General features: G+C 40.2%; 1 long non-coding RNA gene across 1 annotated transcript; it reads right to left on the bottom strand.

The window, feature by feature from the left end:
* Positions 1–12,294: 12,294 nt before the first annotated feature.
* Positions 12,295–22,535, bottom strand: LOC124253842. Its single transcript, XR_006892307.1, has 3 exons — positions 22,523–22,535; positions 19,905–19,909; positions 12,295–12,403 (listed from the first exon to the last, which is right to left on the bottom strand). It is a non-coding gene; the product is annotated as an uncharacterized LOC124253842 (long non-coding RNA).
* Positions 22,536–23,310: the final 775 nt, after the last annotated feature.

The raw sequence follows: 23,310 nt of genomic DNA, 5'->3' as shown, positions 1-23,310 counted from the left end.
GTCTTTTGATATCAAATGATAATTATATCAATGAGTCATTTCAAGTTTCAAACACTAAGGAGCATAAAACTTTGCTGATATGTTTGACCTCAAAAGATGTGATCGTGTGTTTCTATTTATTCTTCCAACTTTGGTAGTTCACTAACAGTAATAACTTGTGACCTGAGTGTAAGAAACAGAGCTAACTGCCTCCCATGATGGACAAACAATGGCATTTGATTGTGACATTATAGAAACAGATGACGTCACAATGGTCTGGATGATGTCATACAGGTCTGCATAGCATTGTGATGCTACAAGGGAGATATCACTTGATGTCACTGTAAGATACCTTATCCAGAAGCCAGTTTTGAATAATAAAATAACCTATAGAGTGAGTGAGTGAGTACAAGGCTACCTCCCCCATGGGGTACCCCTCTTGTCTACTGGTGTCAATGAGTTCAAAACAAAACAAATATATACAGAAAGTCCATGTTAATTTGGACAAAATTAAAAAAAATCAGGATTAAAACTCAAGGAAAGAACAGAAGAACTGAACTCAAGGAATTGGCAAAAGGGGCATTCATGCAAGGGAAACCAGTTGTTATTGTGAAATGTTACAAAATTAATCAGGGACATTAACATTTGTTAAAGCTAACAAAATTTATTGTCCCAGTCCTTTTCCTTTTTGTTTGGCGTAGCTATCACAAAAGTCTGTGTTAACACAAAATCAAACAAATAAATTGTCTAAAAAAATTGACATATGACCAACTGATCAATGTTAAGAAAATAAACTCCACCCAATGAACTGATAAAAACTGTTGTGGAGTGGATGGGGAAGACATATGTACAACAGTCCTCTTCAACCCTCAATACCATCATGCAAATGCACTTCGATATATTGTGACCAAAGTCCAGGTGTATAACCAGCCAGACTTATAAGGGTGCACCAAGCATACTTCCTCAACCTGGGCTTGGTCTGCATGGAGCTACAACCCTGAATCCATAATCACCTTTCATCAATCTACCACAGTATAGTCCCTGGCAACCAACTGCCACACTATAGTCCCTGGCAACCAACAAAGTGTGCAGCCCAGTCACATCGTACAGCACGCGGTGACAAGCGGGTTTGCGGGTGGGTGGGTCTCCCCTCCCGATGGTACAGCAAGTCACTTCACGCACATCAGAGGCATTGTGGGAAGAGGACGGGAGTGAGAGAGGGCTCAGTTGTAGGGTACTACATGCACGAACCACTTCACCGGCTCTCAGCTGATAACACAACATAGTTTACTCTAATAACTGATAAACACATATGTCTTTTCCAGCAGTTGCAGGACAAACTAATAGTACATATATGGAATGTCTCTAAAAACATTTACAAAAATATATAAACTAATATATAGAACAGAACATATACTTCATGAAAAGTTTAAATTAATCATTCAGGATGCAAAGTAGAATAATATAAAAATTTAAAACATGTTTTGAAAGTCTAGGATTTACTGACAATTTATTGATACCATCTGGTGGTCAACAAGAGAACACAGTGGGGAATACACCCAGGTGATATGGCAACGTCATTTTAAATGAAATACTGGATTAAACGAGTTGGAGTAAATGAGATTCTTGAGATTCTCAAACTGCCTCAGCAGGACCAACATATTGGTCATCGAGGACTTAAATACCCGACATCAAACTGCCTCAGCAGGACCAGGAGATATGTCTGATGGCATCGAGAGGGATACAATGAGGCAGTACAGACACTGAAATGGTGTTAACCTGATGGCATCGAGAGGGATACAATGAGGCAGTACAGACACCCGAATGGGTGTTAACCTGATGGCATCGAGAGGGATACAATGAGGCAGTACAGACTGATGGCATCGAGAGGGAATGGTGTTAACCTCAGAATGGTGTTAACCTGGAGAGGGATACAATGAGGCAGTACAGACACTCGGAATGGTGTTAACCTGATGGCATCGAGAGGGATACAATGAGGCAGTACAGACACCCAAAATGGTGTTAACCTGATGGCATCGAGAGGGATACAATGAGGCAGTACAGACACTCGAAATGGTGTTAACCTGATGGCATCGAGAGGGATACAATGAGGCAGTACAGACACTCGAAATGGTGTTAACCTGATGGCATCGAGAGGGATACAATGAGGCAGTACAGACACTCGGAATGGTGTTAACCTGATGGCATCGAGAGGGATACAATGAGGCAGTACAGACACTAAATGGTGTTAACCTGATGGCATCGAGAGGGATACAATGAGGCAGTACAGACACTCGGAATGGTGTTAACCTGATGGCATCGAGAGGGATACAATGAGGCAGTAAAGACACTCGGAATGGTGTTAACCTGATGGCATCGAGAGGGATACAATGAGGCAGTACAGACACTCGGAATGGTGTTAACCTGATGACATCGAGAGGGATACAATGAGGCAGTAAAGACACTCGGAATGGTGTTAACCTGATGGCATCGAGAGGGATACAATGAGGCAGTACAGACACCGAAATGGTGTTAACCTGATCGCATTAATCAATGCTATCAATGTCCCTGATTTGATGTAACAATGACTCTACTTAAGGCAAACAGGTCAGAATGACAGTGGATCTATGTTGTTCATTACAGTACAGTGATCAACAGCATGAGCAGAGACTTAATTGGGATACAATGATGTGTGTCAACCAAATCAGCGAGCCTGACCACCCAATCCTGTTAGTCGTCTCTTACAACAAGCATTGGCTGCTGAAGATGCTAATCAAGATCCTCATGAGTTGTTAAATGAGTGAGTGAGTTGGGTTTTATTCTTCTTTGTGCAATATTCCAGTGATATGTTGACAGCTATAAACAAGGAGTGTGCTTCACCCAGTCGACCAAAGTGGGGAATCACACCATCAGTGTGATGGGCAAATGTTGATTTTGGGTGAATATAAATTTAATATGACATGGTATTTTTTAAATAGAGCTATTTTACAAGGCAGGAGGTATTTCCTGAAACAAAGCCTTGCTGATTATGTTGTCACTGCTCAAAAACACCTATCCTTACCTATAAAACTATGATACTTAAATCTGACAACAAAAATATCTCATCCTTGTTACATGTAAAATGATTGAAAAAATATTTTATCTAAAATATAGTAGCATTAGAAGCATGTGAACACTGAACTACTTGAACTCAATATATTTCTTTAAGACAATGTGTGTATGTCTGCGTGGTTGCTGGTTGAAATCTGAACCAGGCAATTCAGTGACCAACATTACAAGCAGTGATCAATGCTCTCATGGTACAATGATCAACCAAGTCCCAGATTCTGACATTCCAATACATTTGGCCACCTCTTGACAAGCACAGGCTACTGGGGACAAGTTCTAACCCAGAATCACCTTTGGGTCTGAAGATGACGTAATGTTCCTCGAGACAATGTAACAACATGGTGCTGATGGAACTCCATGGTCCAACATCAGCCCCTGCTCGTCTGATGGAACTCCATGGTCCAACATCAGCCCCTGCTCGTCTGATGGAACTCCATGGTCCAACATCAGCCCCTGCTCGTCTGATGGAACTCCATGGTCCAACATCAGCCCCTGCTCGCCTGATGGAGCTCCGTCCAACATGGAACTCCATGGTCCAACATCAGCCCCTGCTCGTCTGATGGAACTCCATGGTCCAACATCAGCCCCTGCTCGTCTGATGGAACTCCATGGTCCAACATCAGCCCCTGCTCGTCTGATGGAGCTCCATGGTCCAACATCAGCCCCTGCTCGTCTGGCACAACTGGTAACACCATACAGAGGAAATGTTATTGACCATCCATAAGATTTATCAACCACTCTTCTGTGAAGATCTGGATCAGAATCAGAATTCACCAACCCATGCTTCTCATAAGACTGATGGGGTCAGATGGTCAAGCTCCCTGACTTTGTTGTTGCACGTGTTGGTATCCTTGTCATGTGAAATGATCCCCGGGACATGTTGGGTTCAGGCTTGGTTGCTTACAGACCTCTGTCATTTCGCTGGAATACTGCTGGTGGTGATGGCACCATACAACAAACATCTAAACAACCTGATTCAATGGTTCACAGACTGATTGTTATCTGAACTGTGGTTCACAGGATTAAGTTTGAAGTGCTGGGATTGTCAAGGAGGATTTATTTTATGTGCATCAATAAAACGTTTAGGTTTGCAAAACTTGGTAACCCAGAAACCAACAACTTTTTCAGACGTTCTCTGCACAAACAGTGACAACACCTCATGTACCCCAAGCCAACCCACTAAACTGGGACTGGAATCAAGGACTTTAGGACCAGCTTTTGTCTCTCTCCATCAAGTTTGAAACAGGTGCTGGTTCATGGAACAGTGGTATAAAGAAACAGAAAACAAGACATAAAACAAACAGAAACATTTTATGATTGTCAGATTGTGAATAACAATGATAAATATCCGGATTCTAACCATTAATACCCTGACACTGAGAATGTTGGCCATACTGTACTACTCAAGGGAAGAACCTGAATTGTTTAATATGGTAGATTACAAACATATGATAAAAAATAGATGTTATAATAATAATAATAATAATAGGCCATTTATATAGCGCCTTTCCACATCACAGGGATATGCTCAAAGCACTTCCTTATCGTCTTTTGAGTAGCATATAGTATTTATTGTTTCACAAAATTATGCTCAAAATTGCTCAAAATCACTCACACTTGATTTTGCAAATTTTATGACTTTTACAGTAATGTAACATTTGTTTTCAATTATCTAAAGGACCATTCATAACTTATGGCTAGTGGGGGTGACGGTGTTTTTGGGGTGTGGGTGACGGTTTTTTGGGTGGGGTGTGGGTGGGGTGTGTGTGTCTCACTCATTTTGTTCAACAAATATTACATACATGTACATGGGGCCTTAAAGAAGCAATCAAAGTCCCTGTAATGTAGGGCCCTCCTTATTGAGGTCTTCCAATCAGCTGACTAGAATATACGCCCACTGAACAGTGTCTATACGGAATTATATCTATGAAAAACAACATAATTCCAGTTGGAAAATTAGTGCCTCATTGTGTTTATGAGTACAGGAGTGAGTTGGGTTTTATACTGCAAGCACCTTGCAGTACCTTAGGAGACCAACTGTCTCTGGAGTCTGTGTTAGGATAAACATACAGAAAAATACCAGGGGTTTTCAAATGTTCGGAAAAAAAGGTCTGTCAAAACCGTTAGCTTATAATTATATTTTAAAGAATCAATAATTGATGTTTACTGTCAGTCTTAAGATGTCTGGTTTATGATGATCAGCCAAAGTCACTAAAATAAACAGGTAACAACAAAACATTACCCATATTACCTGAAAACATTATGTCAATAACCCAGAACAGGAGACATTGGTTCTCAAGGTACAAAAAAGCAAAACTCATTTTAGCAATTTTAGAACTTATAACATATAAATGAAGCATGTTTTCACAAACAAAGGACAGCACATCTCAAATTGTGCCTTCTTTTCTCAAAAAGAGCGTGTGTGTTTTCAACACATTGTAGTAAAGAAGTTATGCTCTATCATATTCAATTCAAATCTATTAGTGTATGATGTTTCATGATCTTCAACTCTACCTGAATATAATTCAAGTAATATTTCAGAATAAAACATTGGTATTTTCTTTAAGCAATCATCGCTTTTAATTTAAACTATCTTAAGACACTAACCTTTGGCTTCTTCAAATACCATTTCACTCCGTAGGAATAAAATATGCTAATTATCTGAACAGAAAAATACCCTCTAGGATTTAAAAGAAGATCTTGGTATCTAGAAAACATTCCTACTGGCCTCCCATCACTGACATGCATGAACCTGATCAACAAGCAGTACAAACTCAGAGATGCCAAGTATCTAAGCCGTCAGTGTTAGGTAATAGCATATTGAAGTCACACTAAACAAGGTATGAATATAGGTGTAATTACCTGTAATCTCCACCAACACACCTGCAAACGAGCCTGGCATATATTTACATTCAATCCGACTTATCCTTTCTAAAAGGTAATCTTATAAGAATGTGACAAGGCATAGAAAATTAATTTTCAGGTAACTAGAATATTTCAGAATAACAGCTGAATGATCATAATAATATTTTCAGCAAAACATGATAATTCTGCCAAGATGAAAAAGGACTGGATCCCTGTGATCTTCTTGGTAGCAAAAACACATGAAGAAAGATGACTGTAGAGCACCATGATCTATGAGGTATTGACCATGTTATTTTTCCCCTTGACAATGTAACATATTGTTGTAGTTTTTACCCTCAATACTATTATACCAGGGAACATTAGGGGAACCAAAGGCCGTGGAGGACAATGTATCACAAACCCAGCTGTCATTGTAAATTATCATATTGATGTATTTGATAATATAGTATCAGTATTGACATTACCTTGTTGTATGGAGGAACAGCTATTCTATGGTGTGTTAAACTGATAGCACAATTGCAGAAACCATACCCATACAGATAAACGCCAAATCAATAAGAAATCACTGAATTAAGAAAGGCAATAATCAGTGCAATTACAATCTATTTCAGGCTGTAAATTATGATGCATGAAATGTGCCCGAGTTATGAAAATATAAAATATATGAAAATGTGAAATTTTGATTTGAAAGAAATTTGTATTTATGCAAGAAGTTTGTATGGAGTACAGTCGTACTGCACTTATGCAAGCACCAGAGTCTTATCAAATATTGTCCAGACACACAGATTTCTGAATATCCTAATCAGTTGTCAGTTTCCTTCACTACCAAAATTATACCCATGAAGATCCAGGCTACAACTGGCCTCAAACTCCCCATACATGTTGTTGGAGGCAACTACAGTCATCCCTCACCATAACGCGGGTCTTGGGATCCATGGATGACCCCCCGCGTTATAGTAACGATTACATAACGTGGAACAAAGGCCAAGTAAAATCGTATTTTCCATGGACATAACAAAACTGCTATTTTGTGTATTGTGCCCAGTCAAAACTATATCGTATTGTTGGAGGTGAAAAAGAAACAAAACTTTGTAAATGAAAATAGATGTATGTACATGAAACTTGCAATCAAACATCACAAGACATAATAATTCAATTGTTGTTCCTGTCATGCTACCTGTTATTCAACTAAGCCGGAAATAGCAACCAGCTGGGCACAGATCGGTGTTTTGGTCCAATGTACCAGTGATTCAGTTAAAAACAATCCGAAAATATAACATCAAAGAATTTCTTTTCCATTATCAGAATAATTTTTATGTCAAGCAGTTATTCTAACAGAGATCTTATATATTGCTATCGTATAAATATAATGCATGTTTTCTACGAACATATTTAACATAATAATTAGCATTGCTAAGCACTTTGGGTTACCTGGCTGGATACATTTTATGTAGGAGACATTTTACGTAGGAGACAGTTTGACAAGTCACCGCTGACTTCCCAGGGTACATGCCACTTTGATTGTAAAAAACAAAATGTTGGCAATTAATTGTCAAATATGACTTCAATGAGTCAATAACGCGGGTCTTGGGGTCAATGGATGACAAGGTTGTGATTGCAAGTGATTGCTGAGAAAAATGTGAAATTGGTGCTATCGCGGTAGGCGCGAAAAACGGACCCTCACGAATGTGGTAAGCGGGCGTTGTATGGAATGAGGTAATGCCATTTCACTCCGTTGTTATTGTAAACAGTTTAATGAATGAAAATGGGATTGAATTTAATCAAATAAAATGTGTTTTCTGACATCATACATTCTCGGATGGTGGTGTTTACCCGCGCAATTACGCGGTGTGTTGCATCATAGTAAACGTTGTAAGTACTCGGCTGATGACATGTCTTTATGATAAAGTTATTACAATGTTTCGCTGTTCATCTTTTATTATTGAAAAAAACCCTGCATGTTTTAAGCATCTGAAAAACCATGGATATGTGCGATAAACACTGTTAAATGCAATCCGCACTGAATTTCACTAGTTTCCAACGTGATTAACCAGAGCTCAACAGCGGATTTGTTGATGTGCTATTTTTGACAACGTGAATATGTGTGATCACATGGCCATTTTTTTTAATGGGAGCCACGGATTACCCCGTGGTTTAACCGAATCCGCGGTATCGCTAAGAGCGTTATTGCGAGGGATGACTGTACTGGGATCAGGTAATCAGGCTCACTGGTTCATGATCAGATGCTAATGATGAAGATCACTGCTCATGATGCCAATCACTGGATTATCTGGTTCAGACTTAATTACTGCCGCCTGTCTTGAAGCAGGAATATTACTGAATTGTTCAACAACAAATACACCAACCAAACGTTCACACATTCTCCAGAACAGCCACCCTCTATTGCATAATGCATATTATTCATGCATTATTCTCAGTCAAATCTACATTGTATCCCTTCAATGAGTTCATGTGAACCAAAGAGGGATAACAAACATACTCGGTATAAATTTGAAATTTGAGACAAAACTAAGCTGAAATGACCAATCAACTGGACATGTTTTCAACCAATCTACTGCTGATTAATTTGAAAAAAAAAATACTATAACACAACGATGTTCATCACAAGGGCTGATATACATTGTATCTGAAACAATTATATATATGTTAATGGAAATGAATAAAGGAACACACGAAAGTGCAAGTGTTCCTATACTGTTTTCCAGGTTTCTCGTCCTGCCTTATATTGCACTTTGGGTGAAAATCTGGAAATAAATGAAGGAACATTTGCTCTTTCATGTTTTCCCTTCTTCGTATCCATGACTATATCAGGAACATTATACTCCAATATCATGTTATTTTAGCTGTTTACTATGTCTATATAAAATATTAATAACTCTAGTGTACCATTTTGGTACAACTGATAGCTACTGCCGGATATACTTAGACATATAGCACAGCTTCATCAGACATCATTGTGATTTCCCTCGCCCCTGATGTTGTATCGCAAAAATGTTCCGTTGGAATACACTTTTCATGATTCTAATAATTTGACTCTCAATGAGTTAACGTATGACCTTTATGATTCATTTATCTGTTATCAACTAATGTTTGTTTCAAGGCAAAATAAAGGCAATATGCTAGTGGTTGGTGCAAAGGGTCGGGTCGATCAATCATGATTTCACCAAAATTAATACAAGCAATTTGGATTGAAATTTGAAATATATTAATAAAATAGATAACAAGTCTAAATCCAAGGTTTCCAGATATCTGGGGTGAGGATACATGCCATACATCTTAAAGTGTGTTATATTGTTGGTATCATATATGTATTTAATGTTGTTATGGTATACAATTTGTTTATTTGCTTGCTGTTCAATCTCTCAACAAACACCGAGCCATAACAAAAAAATGTATATTTAATTTTACTTATTTTAAATTTTTTTTATTATTTTATCTGTGAATAAGGCTAACTAGTGGTGTGTGAGTGAGGTTTTACTCTACTCCCTATACGTTGGTTGCCGATATCGTGACGCCAGTCAGAAGTCAGAACACTCAGAGAGTTCATGATGTACCAACTCCGTTTACACAGTCAACGACAGCATGTATAGCTCCACACTGTGAAAGGATGAAACCTACTGATGTATATATACGTGTTGGCTGATATTTACATTATGAGCGACGCAGTAATAAATGGGGGAGAGGAGGTCAAAGTTTCATCAGGCGCTGTTAACAACCAGTCCAGGCTAAGGTATTCAAGATCAATTCATCCACCCAAGATTGGATGACAGTATCGATTAGGAAAGGTATAGCAGTTGGCAGACTAAAAAACTTCCTTATTACAAAGTCAATATTTCTAAATACTGATGGGTTAGCTGGGAGAACAATGACGTGAAATACAACCCGTGAAATCACGCAAACACATCACTCATAGCCATATAAAGAGGAGGAAAACTGCTGAAAAAGGTTTTTCATCTCCTCCCAAAGAGTCGTATGTTGTTCAAAGCTGCTTTGTTAGCTACACGTTAAGGGATGATATTCATACATTAACATCAGATGCCTCACGCCAAGCAACCATAACAATAATACCCAACAGGTATTCTCCCCCACCCCTGATGACTCAATACAGATTATTTAACCATGCATCACAAAAGCATAATAGGAAGTGGAAGAAGGAATAATATGCTGAAAATCGCAGCCCAGCTTGCAAATCACCTTTAATTGATAACGGTAATCTTTTGTATAGCTTCCCTTTCAAAAGGGGTGGTGTCACAGTATGAGTTTCTAGTTCAACAAAGTACCGGTACATTATATGCCTTATTTGCATAGAAAGTTAATACTGTTACCCAAACAATGGGACAATGATGGATCAGGATGGTGTTTGACTCTTAATAACATGTCATGATAAAGGGGTGACCAGTTCAGAACACTGTTGTATCTCTCAGAAACTAATATGCATCCTAGGTACATATTTCCGTGTTTCACACTCATAAATTTTCCCAATTTTTTCCCCAAACATATACTCATGCAGTCATCACCCATAACTCAGTGACACTGTAGCCAGTGGTTTTCACAAAAGTTATTTCTGAAACTTTGATATTGTATATTTTTAAGTTACTTTCCTTAAAAAGCATTTTGATAGGAATGCTTTTACAACATATAAAGAAAATCCCATTTTGGTTGTAAAAACACATTTTTATCGGAACAGAAAGATTTATGCGAAAGAGTTACAAAACAAAGTTTCGACTTTCCTTTATGGAGAGGGAACTGGATTTGAGGTGTAATAACCTGATGCTTTACACCTGGAAAGTATATATAACCAGAGGCATGGTATAAATCCCTGCCAAATTTGGTACAACATGTGACACAGTGTTTCAGTGCTTGCATTTGATCCCTCTGTCAGTCAGTCTGTTGGTGGTTAATCTAATATATAAACTGGGGCATAAAAGAACTATGTTGCATATGTTCTTGGTTACATTTGTATCAATTTGTTACAAAGTGTGCTGATGAAGCATTAAGTGAGTGAGTGAGTTTAGTTTTATGCCACACTCAGCAACATTCCAGCCATATCCAGTCTGTAAATAATCAAGTCTCAACCAGACAATCCAGTGATCAACAGCATGAACATCGACCTACGCAAGTGGGATACGATAACATGTGTCAACCAAGTCAGCGAGCCTGACCACCAGATCCCGTTAGTTGTCTCTTACAACAAGCATATGCATGTGTAACTGAAGACCAATTCTAACCCGGATCTTCACGGGTGGCAGTTTTAAGTAATGATGGATGCCTTGTATGACTGACCAGCACCTGTTATCTTCTGACAACAACCAGAGAAAACATAAAACTCACAGTATTTGTTTTTTCCCATATAAAGCTGTTTCTTTATGAAGTCACAAGTGGGAAAAAACATCACAAAACTATCTTATCAAGCCTACCAGAAATGTTCAATTCAAACTACTGTCGACAGGTAGTATGTTTCGTAATCAAACAAACCAACATCTTTTTGAGAAATCTGGTGTAAAGTTTTTAAAGATTATTGTATTGTGTTCTTTGTTTTCTATCCATCAGTGAGTTTGGTCAGAGATAAATATATTATTGGAAGTTGACAAAATCTAGATGATGACTTTTTAAGAACTTTGGACTACTTGTCAATCCATAACTGAACATCATTTCATTCAGCTGAATCTGTACAGATCTGCATACAGCCTTTAAACAGACAGACGTCACTCTACAAAACATCTCCCATAACAATTCATCCCTTCCATCCAGGCTTACAGAAAGACAAGGTTTATTATATCCACTTGTCTGAGAACCAGCAACATGGGTCTGCCTCCTGGCTGTCTGACGAAGGACAAGATAGAGTTGATAGACGGCTGCAGCGTGTAGAGTCACAGATGTATGCGGTATTATCAGTCCCGCCACCAAGCATGATAAGCACACCCACGGCCAGGTGCTGTGTTCCACACAATCCCATCTCTCCGAGGCCATCTGCATCTATGTAGGACAACATCCTACAGCCGTCTATCTTGCCATAGATGGCCAACACTGGGAAGCAGCATAGTTCTAGGAATTTTACAGACAGATCGCAGTGGCCACAATATGGCCACTACATGCAGTAACTTCTACCTCCTTACATAAGCTGAAGACAGTGGTCTTCATAATTATGGATTCATTGAAGTGTTAGTATGGTAGTCATTTGATGCTCAGGGGTGAAAAATAACTTCAAAATTGCTAGTGTACTCCGGTACAACGGCACATGTAAAATCACTTGCCCTGATAATTTTTCCACTATACCGTCCGTTTTCTTGTTGATTTTTTACATAAACAACATAATTAGCGTTGGAAAGTCAACTGGACACCGGTACAGTGTAATATACAAATTTGCTTGCCCAACAGAAAAAAACACTGGACTCGGACGTCTGGTAATGGGTTTTTTCCACCCCTGATGCTAATTAAAAATGTTTAATTGTATATCTCAATATTATCATACACAGGCCTCAAAAGGTCATGCTTAATTTGCACATACTGATTTCACTTTATGTTGTAATTGTTGAATGAGTGAGTGAGTTGGATGTTTCAATGTTTCAACAATAAATCCTCCCAATGTTAATTGGAACTAGCTCCACACAGTGTCCATGTGGAATACAGGCCAGGAATAGAGGGCACTTAGTCAACCTATCCAAACATCTGGCCATCCTGGTCATAGTTTGCGGTGGGTTTTTGTTGATGGCTTGTTTTCTTTTCAAGAGGGTGAAGGTAGGGTAGAATGGGATGGAAACTGTTGTCTTCAGTGTCAGGGGATTAGGTGGAAGAGTTAATAAGTATTCATGGTAACTTATGTGTTTTGCAGAAATTCAGCCACTTGGTTAAAAGCATCCTTCAACCTGACTAACTGACATACTGGCTGATACGGCACACTGACATACTGTACATACTGACTGATACTGGCTGGACATACTGGCTGATACTGCATACTGTCTGATACAGCATACTGTCTGATACTGGCACACTGGCTGATACTGCATACTGTCTGATACAGCATACTGGCTGATACGGCACACTGGCTGATACGGCATACTGTCTGATACGGTATACTGGCTGATACAGCATACTGGCTGATACGGCATACTGACTGATATTGGATACTGTCTGATACAGCATACTGGCTGATACGACATACTGGCTGATATTGGATACTGGCTGATACGGCATACTGGCTGATACGGCACACTGGCTGATACGGCATACTGTCTGATATTGGATACTGGCTGATACAGCATACTGACTGATACAGCATACTGACTGATACTGCATATTGTCCAATATTGGATACTGGCTGAAAGTCTTTCGTGCAGCACTAGGCAGAGGCTACCCCACTAAAATGCATTATAAGATTGCATAGAAACCTAGTTCATAGTAAACATATCTGACATAACGGAGGTCAAATGAAATCACTAATTCTTTACTAAAGTCCTGCCATATGTTCATTCCAGCCTGACCAACGACTATTCCCAACTACCAGATTACATAATCTACTTCAAACACATCAAAGATGTTTATTCAGTGGTTTATCGATCAGCACACTCGGTGCACATTATTCAACTATATACAGCTGCCTTCTTCAACCACCCCCTACCCTGTCAGTCTACTCACCCCTCCACCACACCTTGTCAGACTTATCCCTCAACTAAAGCACTACTTCCTACCCCTCAACTCAACCCTCCATCACACCCTCTCAGCCCTACCGGCAACCAACATACTACCTAACATCCCATTAGCCTCCCCCTAACTCAACTCACTACCATCTGACCTTCTGCTCACCTACACCATCCATTAAACCTCCTACCCTACACACAACCTCCTCAACTTCTACCCTCTCTGCTCACCCCATCCCTTCCAACACACATCCCATCCTACCCAACCCGCTCCAATCCACATGCCACCCCATCAACCTACCCCACCCGCTTTAATCCACATCCCACCCCTGCCTACACACCACCCCTCCAATCCACATCCCACCCTATCAACCTACCCCACCCGCTATAATCCACATCCCACCCTCTCAACCTACACCACCCCTCCAATCCACATCCCACCCTATCAAGCTACCCCACCCGCTCCAATCCACATCCCACCCTCTCAACCTACCCCACCCCTCCAATCCACACCACCCTCTCAACTTACTCCACCCGGCCCAATCCACATCCCACCCTCTGAACCTACCCCACCCCTACAATCCACATCCCACCCTCTCAACCTACCCCACCCCTCCAATCCACACACCACCCTCTCAACTTACTCCCACCCCTCCAATCTACACACCACCCTGTCAACTTACTCCCACCCCTCCAATCCACACACCACCCTTCCAACCAACCCCTTCTAATCAACATCCCACCCTCTCAACCAACCCAACCTCTCAACCTACCCTATCGCTCCTATCCATATCCCACCCTCTCACCCCCCCCCCTCCTACCGATATCCCACCCTATGACCCACCCCTTCCAATCCACATCACACCCTCTCATCCACCTCTTCCAATTCACATCCCACTCTCACAACCCACATTAATGTCCTACCTGCCTACCATCTATTGCTGTAGCCTCCTCTTTTCCCACCTTCTGTCCTCAAACCCAGCTCGACACCCCAACAATTAATAACAATATTAACAGTATGCAAACCCACCCACTACCGCTATAACCCACCACAAGTACCATCTTCTGCCCTGACTAACAGCTTACCCCTCAGTGCACCCTCCCTGTCCTAAACCCCCCTCCCTTCTCATCCCAAAGCATATCCCAGCTTATGGTGGAGGCTAGACTTGGCCAAATCAAATGCAAACCTCCTTCTGATAATAAACTGCTTCATTATTGATTCTGATTGGCTGTTGCTAGGATACCAACAAACAGGGCATTCTCTGCTTCCTTGATGACTTGTGAAAGTAGATGAATAAAGGGTTTATAGGGGAGGAATTTTAAAAAACACTTCATTACTCCATTGCAAGATCAATAAAGCAAAGTCTGGATCACTAGAACGTAGGTCTTTTTTTCTCAAGAGAAGGTAATAGAATACTTAAAGTCAAATAAAAGCTCAAAACACAAACATCAATTGGGTCAAATACGTTCTGACTTAAGAAAAATGAACTGATAAAAAAATACTTAACTAAACTCCCCTCCATATTAGAAAATCATCTAGAATTATGTTCATGATTATCTGTGCCAGAAATAGACCTTTTTCTCAGTATTTCCAAGCATATATAAGCCTTGGCCTCTGAGCACAACCTTAGTGTTAGCCACATAAATTATATTTCTAATGGTGAATTTCAAGATGGAGGTTGGAGAGCAGAGGCGTGATGTTCAGCCATCTCGGGCTGAGCTTCTCTGGCCTCTATCAGCTGAGACAGGTCACATAAATCTCAGGTAGTTTTTATTGCAACCCAGAAACTGGTACTTGAAATGATTTAAAAGGATGAGGGTCAAACTCCATATCAGGTTACATCGGAACCATTTCTGTACATACTCAGAGTGGATTTGCAAAACCTAAATGCTTGCACACTATGCATATACATGTGTAAACAACACAGAGATGTGTCAGCATCCGGGGTCGAGAGGTATGTTTGGAGAGACCGGGAGATCGTATCATATCACCACAGCATCTTAATCTCAAATTTATTTCTGGTCTGATCAAATCATTTATCTGGCCTAAATATTTCTGTTATATTTATTTTTCACAAATCTTTATAGCTAATAGATGAATAAAAAAATACTTACAATATTAATATTTACAAAAAATCACATCTATTACAAAGATTTAGGAAAATTTAATTCTTACAGGAAATTCAATGTAACATCATGTTTGACAAAAGTTCAACAATTTGATTTCCTGCATGAAAGAAAAAATGTTCAAAGATTTGCTTTTTATATTATACAACAATTCATTTTATAAATATAAAGCAATCAAATATTTCATCAATATTGTTTTACAACAAAAACAATTACAAAGAAAACAAAATTAACAATAACAGCTATGTGAAGCCCCACATTTGAGAAGATTGAAGAACATATTCATGGCAGCCTTGAAGATCATGATGACATGATAAAGAGCCCTAGAGAAAAGGCCTAGTGCGGAGTCAGTCATTGGCTCACGAAATGCATCTATAGCCATCCACGCCTGGTAGACACCATTATACAAAAGGTAAAATCTGGACACATGCCAAGATTGTCATAGCTTCCTGAAATAACTTGTCTGTGAGATAGAAGCTCACATCATTACCCAGTCCATATCAGGGTGGCCCGCAAATAAAAAACTAATCACGTTCCCAACTCAATATTAGGTATGTCGACTTTTATTAAAAGTTTTATTTAAAAAAGCATCTTAGCAAATCTTAATTTTGTTTGACTCAGTCTGATAAGATGGAGCCAGAAGATGGATAGCGTATATTGCACTGAAATATGAATCAGGGCAGTGCATGGCGCGATGAAAGGGCCCGTCACTCAAAGCACAGGAAATTAAGGAGGATGCAAACATCGTAAAAGTGGGGAGCCCCGATCTGGGTATTGTAATATGGCGATGTGAATATTGACTTTGTGCTTTACGTGAAAAGTGATAAATGGTACTGACCGCAAAGGCCAAACCCATACATCACATCCCTGAGAACTGCCGGGGTGGGCGGGGTGCATACCCAACCCGGCCGACTGAGAGTTGATATCACCTTGGCAACGCGACACCGCTCACCTTCGTTCACACATCCATGCTCGGGATGCTTCGACATAGACGTGATCATCATTTTCATCGCAAATAACATTCACACTCTCCATCAATCAATCACTTCATGAACAAATCCATTCATAAATCACTTTGAAGAAACTTTGTGACAAGTTCAGTCCGTCTACCTGACTTCGGAGGCCAGTTCTGGCCTGTACCCAAAGATGTTCACACATCAACTTCCCTATGAAATGAATCAACGAATCGAACGACCTGTCTACCCACATCATCAACAAAAACATCATCTCGGATAAATTCAACAACAATCGTAAAAATATGACACACCTGAATAAAACACATTACCTGACTTGACAGGCCTCGGGTTGGCCTGCTTACGCCTCGACATGATGCTGTCGGCAAATGCTAGCTTCGACTGTCTATCAGTTTCATTCCTCGTTACCTCTGGGCATGCGCAACATCTCCCAGCATGCAATTTCCTTACCTATAGCAGCCGACAGGTAAGGGGATCAGACGAGAAGCAGATTTGGGGTGCTTGACGCATTTGAAAACAGTGACTTATATTTCATGTATATCAAAGACAGGCCGAATCTTTTGATGCTGGAAGTTTTAAATGTATATTTTGTAGGGAATGTCATTTCAGGTTTATAGGTAAATTATCAGTACACTCATCACAACAAAACTCGGAAAGGACCAAGTATATATAATTCGGGGAAATAAGAGACAACCTACATATTTATCATTAATGGCATAAGCAGCCGTCATATAAATGTACTCGAACAGTGAAGCTGTAATCCAAGACATCTCTTGTCTCGTGGGGATAATTGAAATGTTAAGTAAGGATGCTTTTTAATTATTAATTTTCTAATTCAATCATCAAATCGATTACTAGCTCAGAAACAAAGGTTGCATTTAATTATACCTTTCTGCATACTGATTTGTATTAACCGTGAAGGACATCATCCCTTGAAGTCTCGGCGCCGACATAACGGCTTTACTTAAATGTTGAGAGCACATATTATTATTAGTTACTGACGGGGATATTAACACACTTAATTCACACCACTGATGGCCGGGACGGTGCAGATGAGGATGTTGATGAGTAGTAGTTGTTTGTAGTAACAGCACTGCCAGCATCACTACTACTACTACTACTACTACTACTACTACTACTACCAGTACTTATAATGTTACTAGTACTGCTGCTACTACGACCACTACCCCTACTACCACTACCACTGCTACTACTACTACTACTACTACTACTACTACTACTACCATTTCTAATAATGTTACTAGTACTGCTGCTACTACGACCACTACCCCTACTACCACTACCAATTGTACTACTACTATTACGACGACGACTACTACCACTACTACTAAATTTATCACCAGGAAGCGAAACTGACTTGCGAATAGAGAGGTAACTGGTTTCATGAATTCCACGAAATGCACAGGGTCTGCATGGGGTGGGACGGGGGAAACACAATCATGGAACAAGGGGTGGGACGGGGGAAACACAATCATGGAACAAAACTCTCTCTCTCTCTCTCTCTCTCTCTCTCTCTCTCTCTCTCTCTCTCTCTCTCTCTCTCTCTCTCTCTCTCTCTCTCTCTCTCTCTCTCTCTCTCTCTCTCTCTCTCTCTCTGACGTAACGTTTTGTGCATTTATGAACATTTTACTACTGATTCCAATTTGTGTTTACAAGTTTCCAGCTGCTGGTCAAATTGAACAGAGTCAGCCAAGTAACATGGCTCTTCCCTCACCTATGTGACTGAACATAATTATCGACAAGTGATCTGTACCCAGACCGCTATCGGTGTCAACCAGCTCTGTCCCATGCAGCGCGCTCAGGTCTGCGCGTCGCAACACGCGCTCCAACCGGTGATGGTGCGACAAAGGGAATGGGGTACCCCAATATGGTAGCCTGTAGGTTTATTCAAGAATAGAACAAAACGCTTTGTGGAATTTGTTTGGAATGCTGATGGATAAAACGGGAAGCCTAACAGTGTATTGGGTGCCGAGGGTAATTAAGGTGACTCGCTTGATGCTGGTACTTACCTGTGTTGTTTGTTGCCGGGGCAACAACGCTCACAAACATTGACGCGCGATAGAAAGTTTTGAAACTGATATCGATGCGCTTTGGGTATCATGGCCTTATCTCTGTATAATTCTGAAATGAATTGTCGCTGTTGAAAAAAATAGAAAGTGAATTTATTTTCATATGCAAATCGGATACCTGAGATAACATAAAGGGATGGGTTTATACGCGACAGACATCGCTCTTGCAAAATTGTTATCGGGAAAATACAAATATGTTAATAATCCAGGTTTTTTTTATAGTTTTGGAAAGGAAATATGCGTGTAAAATGTGCCTTTATTCGGGGGGAGTAGTTTCCTTAAATGAACTTCATGAAATTGAAAACATATTTTTTTATGTCCATTTCTTGTGATATTTCATGGGGCAATGGGGCAACGTTTGAGGAAAGAGACCTCCCAATCCCTCCAAACTCCAACCATATCAACACCCAGCTGTAATGTCCGATAGAAGAAGTTACTGTCATCATGTGGTGTATGTGATGTGTGATGAATAACACGACATAACTGTATACTTGTAATACACTTGTATATCATATCATAAGGTAAAAAACACAACATGGTTATGTCAATAAATATTAAACACAAAATACAGACACCTCACATCACATAAGTCTGTCCTAATGTTATATTTGACGATCAGTTTTCCCGATTATTCAATGATTAAATGTGAAATAAAGGGTCAGTCATATATAATCATATCTCACAGTGTCTTCTTGAAGATTTGATAGACAATCAGTTTTCAACCGACATGACAAAAACCCGCTCTCTGATACCACCATCTCCCGTGGTTCGCGTGTTCATCAAACATTGAAAGGATGACACGCTGTACCGTTAGTTAACAGAGGAGGAAGAGAATATGACACCAGACCCAGTGAAGCAAATGAGAAATTAGCCAAGCGAAGCAGGTTGTTGCGGGAGTTAGGAAACCAACTTCCAGTTATGTCCTGGTTGAAGCTCCACTTTCCACATGCATGAATCATCGTCACATCTCACACCGCTATCCTTTTGTCACGTACGCTGTGGGGAGCTGTAACGGGGTAGTGCATTGGTTAATGCGCTTTATTATTACGAGGACGATTCCGGTTTGATTCCTTTTGTTTACATAACTTATGTATTCTGACTACCAGGCCTCTATCGTGCCCGTATCATGCCTATCTATGCCCCTTTCATGCCACTCTATGCCTCTCTACGAACTGAGTTTTGAAGGTTATATATAGGGTTTACGCGTCTCGAAATAAATTCAAATATAATCTTGAAAAACATATTTCTATGAACAACCCTCAATTATTAAGGAACCACCAAGTGCCATAATTTTAGGTCCTGGGGCTGAAAAGGGGCATGGCATTAGCCGCTGTTGATGAGAGGTAGAGGCGTCAGTAAGGGGGTGATTATTAAGCAAGTGCATGAGTGAGTGGGATTTTACGGCGCTTTTCCTTCTATCCCAGCAAAATAACACAGGGCTACCCAGCCACAGTACACGTGAATGGAATGGGCGCTGTTGTTTACCATGTACATGCATCATTATCTGTGTGATAATGCTACAGTAGTCTTGAAAGCAGCCCACTCTCACACCTCGCTCTATTCTCGTCTATCTGGAGCATTATATCTATTTTCTTGAGGAATAACACCACGAATTCTTTCGCTACTTTGGCATTGCCGAGTCACACTCTTATCGCACAACTCTTCGTTTATACCCCACCTGTGTGAGAGATTTCAGATTAGCATACTCGTGACGTCATATTCCAAACGCAGCGTATATCAAGAATCCACAGAATGGCGACCTGCCGTCATGTTCTGTTCCTTGTGAATACAGGAGAATCCCCTACTCCTCCCAGGGAATGTGACGGTGTTTCACGGTATAATCCTTTTGGCTCAAAGTAGGGGATGCCTTTCAAAGACTCTAAACATAAAATACTCAATGAAACACTGATCATAATCAAAACGGCAGACCAACTCTGTGATTTGTTTGCAGAATTTATGTCCTAAAAATAAAAAAGTTGTTTCACAAACTATCATTAAAATATTGACTGACACAGTTCACTATTTGTTACGAGGGAGGAGTGCAGAGAAAGGGACAGCCAGGTGTGCGAAAAAGGATGGAGACAGCACAGGTTAATGAATCAATAACTTCGTCGGCACTTGTGCACGTGCTTCTCTGAACACCTGGCTGTCCCTTTCTCTGCACTCCTCCCCTCGTGACAAATAGTGAACTGTGTCAATATTTTAATGATAGTTTGTTAAACAACTTTTATAATTTTAGGACATAAATTCTGCAAACAAATCACAGAGTTGGTCTGATGTTTTGATTATGATCAGCGTTTCATTGAGTATTATGATTATGTTTATTAGTTTTCGAGTTATATAGCAATTCATCGGTACGCTTTTAAGCCAAACGCACTATATGTGTGAACACCGCATACAGTTACTATTCACCTTCTATTTAGGTTAGGTGGCGCTCATGGTCACATAAACCTTCTAATATACAATTACAGTGATTTTGTACGTGAGTATGGTCGTTTGTATATGTAACCCATAACTTACATCTTCTGGAGTACTCCTTGTTTTAGTTCTTTTCGTTTTTGTGTGGGTTTTTTGCTACCATAAGATTGTATCCAGCATAAAGCGAAAACATAAACTTTGCTTTTCAGTTGGATCCCTTGAGGTGGTCTTGAGTTTACTTCCATTACAAAGCACATGAAACAACTAATGTGTGTCCGTGAAGGAAATAATTACCGGTCGTTATGAATTATTTATTGTTGTAAGCAAAATGTATTATACGCCATTGTAAGGTAATATATCCCGAACACATTTGTTGAGGCGCTACACATTTCTTAAGTGTACTGATGATTATAAAGATAATAGCGACAAAACCCTTTCCATAATCACAAGAAATCTCTCTTAAAGAAGAGTATTTTGCATGATGACGACTACATCATGATCATGTGTTTAAATGAACAATATATATTGTTTATTTAATCAGTGACGTGAGACAATATTGTAGACAGCATTCGAAATCAGTGCCATGCTTATCGCGTAAAGCATCAATGTGTGTCTGAGTTAGGTTTTACGCCCCCTTTAGCAATATTCCAGCAATATCACAGCGGGGGAGCAGGAAATGGGCTTCACATATTGTACTTGTGTGGGGAATCGAATCCGGGCCTTCGGCGTGACGAGCGAACGTTTTAACCACTGGGCTACCCGACTGCCCCACTTACTGCATCCGACGTCCACTCTGTTATTAGCCAAACGAGAACCAGTGCAAACCGATAGTGGGCTTAGGCTATATTTTAGGTACATGAATAATTAACAGATCATGACATTATTGAAGAATAATGTCTTGCAAGTCCAAATACTGACTTGCCCTCAGTAACTGATTCAAGACGTTTCCCCATTCCTTGGATCAATCTCCGGATTTGATTCATAGGAATCCTGTTCCAAATGCAAAGCAGCAGGTATTCATTGAGTTGCTGTGTGGGAGGAAGGCTCTGCATCAACTTGATCTTGTGGCCGTGGCAGAACTTCTCTTGTCGCTGTTCGTTGACTATGTACACTGATGTAGTGCTGTCAGACATGATGCATGTGAATAGCTCAAGTGATGAAAACACCTCTGAGTCTTTGTCCACAGGTTGGAATGGATGCTGTGCAGGAAAAGGAAATTTCTCAGTCACATCCTCATGGTATATCCAAGTATTCCAAGCAGTTTTCTTGCCCTGTCCACTGAACTGTGAAGTTGTGTCAGAACCAGTGAATGCATGGGGAAAAGGGAAGCGCCACTCATCTACGACAACCAAGATCTTGGAATAGTCTGTTTATGTGATAATATCTGAAGTTTTTCCCTTTTCCAAATGACACCTACAGCTGAACAGCAGACTTCAGTTCAACCAGTTTCGACTACTAACCATGATGTTTGTAGCACCTTTTTGCAAAGCATCTTTGACACGAAGGCAGATTCTTGTATCCGCCTCTTCCTGATTAGTGCACTGCATATCCTCTTCACTTCCTACTGTCACCACTGACTCCACAGCTGTTATGAAGACCATCTTTCCTGGTTGGTAAAAGCTGCTAGACACACTATCTGTTAAGAATGCAAAGAGTTCTTCTTTGTCCTTTGATTCTTTTAGAAAAGAGTGAGTGAGTGAGTTTAGTTTTACGCCGCACTTAGCAATATTCAAGCTATATGGCGGCGGTCTGTAAATAATCGAGTCTGGACCAGACAATCCAGTTATCAACAGCATGAACATCGATCTGCGCAATTGGGAACCGATGACAAGTGTCAACCAAGTCAGTGGCCTGACCATCCGATCCCGTTAGTCGCCTCTTACGACAAGCATGGGTTACTGAAGGTTCATTCTAACCCGTACCTTCACGGGTTTTTAGAAAAGAAGCAAAGATTAAAGGTAGTCTAGTGTGACGGGAAACCTTTCTTCTACTGCCTTGTCTTCGCTTTTCTTATGTTGTCTCAAAGAACAGAGTCATACCCAGGTGATGCAAGACAATCTAAGTGCTCTGATTTGCAGTTTGGTAAATGAA

Source organism: Haliotis rubra, unplaced genomic scaffold (genome assembly GCF_003918875.1).
Source record: "Haliotis rubra isolate DU_JTF1 unplaced genomic scaffold, ASM391887v1 Scf555, whole genome shotgun sequence".
Taxonomy (NCBI): Eukaryota; Metazoa; Mollusca; class Gastropoda; order Lepetellida; family Haliotidae; genus Haliotis; species Haliotis rubra.
This window is presented reverse-complemented; position numbering and strand designations above follow the sequence as displayed.